This window comes from Lipotes vexillifer, unplaced genomic scaffold, assembly GCF_000442215.2.
Source record: "Lipotes vexillifer unplaced genomic scaffold, Lipotes_vexillifer_v1.1 scaffold1048, whole genome shotgun sequence".
In the NCBI taxonomy this organism is placed as follows: Eukaryota; Metazoa; Chordata; class Mammalia; order Artiodactyla; family Lipotidae; genus Lipotes; species Lipotes vexillifer.
This window is the reverse complement of record NW_006785351.1, coordinates 755,958-762,992: the sequence shown is the minus strand read 5'-3', so window position 1 is coordinate 762,992 and position 7,035 is coordinate 755,958. Positions and strand designations below refer to the sequence as shown.

Genomic DNA, 7,035 nt, shown 5'->3' with positions numbered 1-7,035 from the left:
ACACACACACACACACACACACACACACACACACACACACACACACACACACACACTCACGCACGCAAATCCTCAGCACCTGCTTCGGAAAGCCCTCCTTCCAACGCTGGCCCGCGGGCGAAGGCGGCTCCACCAGAAGAGAGCGGCGGATTTACCGTGGCATTACTTTTAATTAACTCTGCTGCGGGCGCGGGGAGCGCAGGGTGGGCCCTAATCCCGGGCCCGCCTGACGTCACCTGGGAACGCGGTGGCGCGGGGCGGCGGGGACAGGCGACGACCTCGCCGCGACCCGGGCGCGCCTCCGCCCGCGCGGGGCTTTGCTCGGCGGGAATTAAGGGAAGGAGAAATGTTAGTACACTTTTAATTGGAAACCGAGTTCTGCTTTCAGAGCGGCTTGTTTACTCAGGACCGGGCATTAGAGCTCAGGGGAGGCTCTAATTGAAGTGACGGCTTTGGAGATTATGGGGAACATATGGCCCTACCGCCGGGCTCTTTATCTGCATTTTTCTCATAAAACTGCCGTCCGTGTGTGTTTCTGCGCTCGCCCTTGTATATTTCTAAAGGGCCTCGGAGGAGCTGGTGAATGCGGTGCCCGGATCTGCTGGGGCGCCCGGCACCTCGCTTTCCCTCCCGGCCTGATGGCATGGGGAGCCCCGCCTCGGCTCGCTGGCTCAGCCTGAGCGCTGGGAGCGAGCGAGAAAGAAAAGAAATCCGACTGGTGAGCGCCTAGCAGGAGCGTCATTCAAAGGGTTGTGAACTGACTGCAGGAGGGAGTTGCCAAGGTAACGGGAGATTCCCACTCGCCGCCTTTCTCTAAGGCCCAAGAGAGGGAGCCTCCTCGTGCCTGGCTGGGGCCAAACCCGCACACGTAAGGGAAATGGGAACTCGCGTGTCTTGGGACAGGATTACATTTCTCCCTATCTAGCTAGCATCAACCAACCAGTCAATCAATCACCTATTTATACACCTGTGCAGGCTCCAGCACCAATCACCACCCTATTGGTTACACCCCCTCCCCACTAGATGCTCACCGTATCTAGAGGTGCCAGATAAAATACAGGACACAGAGTTGAATCTGAATTTCTGGTAAACAATAACTTTGTATGGCATAGGATATAGTTATACCAAAAAAATTATTCACTATTTATGGGAAATTCAAATTTAACTGGATTTTTCTTTGCTAAATCTCACCACCCTTCTCACTCTAATGAAAAAGCTGCCTTCTGTCTTAATTCTAGAATCTCTTTGGTTCAGCACCAAAGCTTTGCAGTTGGGGAAAACAGCTGATTGAGGTGCCCCAACTCTGTCCCCCTGAGCTTCACCTTCGACTAGATCAGTGGTTTTCAACCCTGGCTGCACATCAGAGTCAACCACGGATCTTCCAAAAAATCCCTGAAGCCCAGGCTGTACCCCCGGACCCATTAAATCCTCAAGGCCCATTCCACAGGAGTCCAAAGTATTTTTTAAAATACATACGTAGAATAAATTTTATAGGGTGACTACTTTGAAGAGTAACTCTCATTTGAACATACAATCTCATTTATCTATTTATTTGGCTATTGACTGTCTCCCTCCATTAGAGTATGTTTCATAAGAGCAGAGCTTTCACTCAACCACCTATAATAGGCCAGCTACACAGTCTGTGCTCTAAAATATTTGCTCATCAGTCAGACCTCATATACTTCTACACGTTCCGCCCCCCATGCCCCAAACCCAGTCCTCGCCCGATGCAGGCACTCAGCAAATTTCTATGGATGGAACGAATGTTGAGTTGGTTCAGTCACTGCTCCCCCACCCCCCACCCCCACTTATGATTCCTAAGAAGGAATACCTGGACATTCACTTTGAACACCAGCTTGGTCCACTGATCCTACCCAATGCACACATGCACATGCTACTCAAATCCCCAAGAAGAGAAAAGCACAGCTCTGGATCCCAATGTGCAAACCTGGATTTGGACCACTAAGAATCCAAATGGTTCTTAAATTACTCAGTCTTCCATATACTTTTACAGCATCAAATATCAAAGTGCTCAGAGGAAGCCATAACCTGGTTTGCCAGCAATCCTTAGTAAACCGGACTTTGGGTTTTTCCTAGGTCACTGATACCAGGACACAGGGAACTACTGGGGGTGATTCTTCCTTTTGCTCCATATACTGTCTAAAGCTTCTTAGACCCATCATGAAAACTCTTGGGAGGAAATCTAAAAGTTGACAGACTTGGCTGGAAAGTCAATGTAAGAAAACCGGCGTCTTTTCTGCACCTCCTCCCCCATCTTTACTACATGATAGTAAAGGAAAGTGAGTCTCTGATTATTTAGCTCAGGTCATGAAAGGTCAAAGTCACGGGTTGGCTCTGCATGGCCAGAGACTTCACTCCTAACACTCACCAGTCACACTGCAAAGCCCTGCCCTTGTACCCAAAGAGGATCCGATACAAAGATGGATAGACAGAAGCACAAATTTCATCACCGCCGCCGGAAAAACTAATCTGAGTGCATTTCTCCTGAGAGTGGGGTTATAGCAGATGGCAGGACATTCCAGGTCAGCCTGTAGAAGCCTGTTAGAAAAAGTTTTTATATGTACTGATTCACTCCACCGTTGTACTTTTATCCATTTCATTAATAAGGACTGTGGTTTGTATGGCTGATACCTCTCATCTGGACAAAAAGAGCAACTGTTTTTTCCTGCTGCCATCAAATAAGCCATAGGGAGCAGAACAGAAGTTTGTTGAGTAGTTGTAAAAACAAAACAAAACAACAAAAAACAATAATAGTACCTTATGCATACTTTTAAAGTACTTTCACATTCATACATCATGTTGGCTTTGGATCCTTGAAAGCCTCCTACTTCCTTATAAAAGGTGTACATGTGAATATAGTGATAGTTATTACTGATATTAATTATTAAGGAGAAACCAGAGGTTAGAACAGAAGGCAAACTTGTGATTGATTTGAAAGGGAGTGGAGACTCAGTTCAAATCACCTTGTTTTCATTGCTTTAATTGTACGTGAAAAGATTTTTCAGTTGGGATCTCTCAGGTAGTAAGTCTGACAGAGTACCTGGAGCCCTGCCATAACTAGCAGGGAGAGCTGTCAGTGAAACACGAGAACAAAACGTGAGGTCAATTTTTTTTTTTTTTGCGGTAAGCGGGCCTCTCACTGTTGTGGCCTCTCCCGTTGCGGAACACGGGCCCCAGATGCGCAGGCCCAGCAGCCTTGGCTCACCGGCCCAGCCGCTCCGCAGCATGCGGGACCCTCCCAGACCGCGGCACGAACCCGCGTCCCCTGAATCGGCAGGCGGACCCTCAACCACTGCGCCACCAGGGAAGCCCCATGAGGTCAATTTTAATACATGTGTACATTTTTATCAACTAGGAAATACAGCCCAGTTATTAACGAATCATACCGGAGCTGAACTGCCTGCCTTTGAATGCTGGCTCTTTTCATTACTAGCTGTAGGACTTTAAGCAAATACATACTTTGTCCATGTTCATCTTCCTAATCTGTAGAATGGGAATAATCATAACATTGCCTTCCTCACCAGCTTGATATAAAGGTTAAGTTAGTTCACTCATGTAAAGTGCCTAAGGCAATGCTTTGTGCAGAGTGAGGGCTCCATAATTGTTAACATCATCTTCATCATGCAAAGATCACAATGATCAATTGTCCACTTGACCAATTTTTTTTTCTTACAGGGATTGTGCAAAGAAATGAACGCACACAACACACTACTATAGATTAAATATGCTCTGAAGCCGTTGCACTAGTTTTAAATTTTGGTTTTTATCAAAATTAAGTGTGAGCACATATCCAAAATTAAATTACAGTTCAGCAGAAAAGAGATAATGCATAATCTGTATTTTGCCTGTAACATTTCAAGCACCAAAGATAAACTCTACCCAACTCATAATTACAGCAAAGGCTGAGTATCAAGTATCCTGACTCGGTAATTGGTAGAATTAAGTTCTTACTCTGGCTTATCCCCGACTCAAGTATCCTGTGTCCTTATTTTTCCATCTATAACACGAAGACAAAACAAATACACTAGAAGACAAAGGTTCAGAAGAGACAAGAAGCGCTAAGCCTCAGGCTGAGGGCAACAAATAATTCTGGTCATCAATTTCATACTAACGAAAGACAAAACTTGATTTTGGAAAAAACTTGAGAGACTCAGGCAATTATAACTGCCTCTTGCCTACTATCCAGAGATGGCAGATTAGTAAATCAAAAAATGTCCACAAAGACCTTTGTGCTAGTCATGATATGAATATGTGTGCTCTTCATGTCTCCTTAATAATACCAACAAAGATGAAAACAGATAACAGTAATTGCGTGTTTACGCACGGCATTGAGCCAAGTCTTTGGGGCCAGACGATATCTTCTGAGTCTTTGGTGTTAGTCTCAGCACCTGACATAGTGTGGGTATATGCAGAAGATTAAAACATATTCATTAGCTTGAAATTTGAGGAATTTATAATTCCAAAACCTGGGGATAGGGTTGAAAGTAACTGCCCTTGGAAGCAGTATCTTTCAAACTTTAGGCCATGATCCATCAATGGATTATGAAATTAATAGAGTGGCTAAGACTAGAATTAAAAAATAAATATAATGGATAATATCAGCATGTAGATTAAGCAGTAAATCAATATAACTGTTGAATTTTTATTTCATATACACACATAAATGTGTATGCTAGGGCATGATTTAAAAAACGTATTTTTACTGAGCTGCAGTTAAAATTTTCTGGAAAATGCTCTTCTAGAGGAGTCTTGAACACACTGCTTTAGAAGAAAATACAAAATAGAATTTAAATGGTTTCTTAACAACTATAATGTTTATCTAAGTATTTTAATATCTACTCAAGGTTTTTTGTTTTTGTATTTGTTTTTATAATAGCTCACCTCCTTGTTTCTTAAAGGAAAGGATGACAAGGCTGATCTCCAGGCTATGTCTCTTTTCCTAGCTCTCAGCCCCTTTATATCAACTAGGTTGGCCTCACTGTTCCCCCTGATATTAGGAGGCTGGCTTCGAGATGTTTTTCTGATCTGAGTTGCTCAGTATTCTCTAACTCCTCTGCCCTTCTTTTTCTGCAACTAAAACACAGCATTTAGCACAGAGCCTGACACGGGGTAGGCGTCTGTAAGAAATATCTATCGGATTAAAGGCTGGTTAGGTGGCTGCCTGGAAGGACAGAAATAGATCATGGCATGTAACAGAGCAATGCTGAGGCCTCTGCTGGAATACAGTGCATTCTCTAACAGGTAACTGTCAGGTTCAGTGTCCTTCCTGAACTCAAAGATGAGTGTTGCAGAAAAGAGCGGCAGCTAAGTTCAATACATCCTTTCCATTCTTGCTTGAAATTCCTATTGAGTCCCAGAAGCGACTGCAAGACCTCCTGGTCTTCTGCACTGACTTTCCAGGGTGCAATGATAGCTCTAACGTTCAAAGCCTGGAGAGTACCTTTGAGACACGCAGGCCCATGGAGTGAATCGATCCCTCTCCAGTCCATCATCCTAGCCACCCCAAATGAGAGGTCCTCTGTACTACCCTGAGATGCCCTCGGGTCAGCTATCCAGAAGCATCTAAAATAGAAGTGCAAAGACAGAAGATGAGACGTTTGTGAAATGATAGATCTTTGGAGAAATAAGCTTATGAGCCATGAGCTATCCAGAAGTATGCTAGCCTCTGCACCAGGCGATAATAATGACACCTGCCATTTACTGGGCATCCAACAAATTTCAGGCCCTTGATATGCATTACCTCTCTGTGCTCTTACAGCAATCCACAAAAGAAGTGTTATGATCCACTTTTTACTGATTAAGAAATAGAGTCCTGGAGATGAGAAGGACAGGCAGACCTCATTCCATTGTGTACCACTTTACTGCGCTTTGCAGATGCTGCATTTTTTTTTTACAGATGGGAGGTTTGTGGCAACCCTGCACTGAGCAAGTCTGTCGGCGCTGTATTGGCCATAGCATTTGCTCCCTTCATGTCTCTGTCACATTTTGGTACTTCTCGCAATATTTCAAATTTTTGCATCATTATTATATTTGTTATGATGACCTGGGATCAGTGATCCTTGATGTTACTATTGTAACTGTTTTGGCATTTTTTTTAAAGCAGTAAAGTATTTTTTAATTAAGGTATGTATACTGTGTTTTTAGATACAATGCCATTGCACGTTTAATAGACTAGAGTGTAGTGTGAACATAACTTTTATACCCATTAAGAGACTAAAAAGGGCTTCCCTGGTGGCGCAGTGGTTGAGTCCACCTGCCGATGCAGGGGACGCAGGTTCGTGCCCCGGTCCGGAAAGATCCCACATGCCACGGAGCGGCTGGGCCCGTGAGCCATGGCCGCTGGGCCTGCGCATCCGGAGCCTGTGCTCCATGAGGGGAGAGGCCACAGCAGTGAGAGGCCCGTGTACCGCAAAAAAAAAAAAAAAAATGAGACTAAAAAATTCTTGTGAGTTGCTTTATAGAGATAGTCTCTTTGTTAAGGTGGTCTGGAACCAAACCCACAACATCTCCAAGGTGTGCCTGTAACTTTTCCCAAGATCACGCTGCTTCTGAGTGCAGGCAAGACTCAAATTCAGATCTGTCTAACTTTAGATCCCAAGCCCTTTGTACTACCAGGTGGAGAATGAGACTTCCTCATACCTCCTGCTGACTTCTCCTTGCATTTTAAAATTCATGACTATGAGCTGACAAGATAATCCCGCAGGACAGTCAAGTATTTTCCAGAACTCATGAGGTAACTGCTGCCTCTCTATTCTAATTTATTGAAGAACAAGAAGAGTTCCAAGATAGGCTGAAATATTTCTGTAATGAATACAAAAAAAAATCAGTTCCAAGGTTGTAGAAGGAAATGAAAACCAGTATCTAAATATCAGTGGTAATGAAAAGAGGAGGAGAGAGAGATGTGTTACACAAAGAGAACAAGAGAGTCATCTGGATCGTTCAAAGCAGCAAATATCCCACATCCTAAGAAAAATTAAGAAGGAAGAAGGATTCGTAAACTCTGGTATGTGTTAA

The 7,035-nt window shown here is 44.0% G+C and overlaps 1 protein-coding gene across 2 annotated transcripts in view; it reads right to left on the bottom strand.

The window, feature by feature from the left end:
* Positions 1-7,035, bottom strand: part of LMX1A (LIM homeobox transcription factor 1 alpha) — a 155,788-nt gene that overhangs the window by 34,576 nt on the left and 114,177 nt on the right. The window lies entirely within an intron of this gene.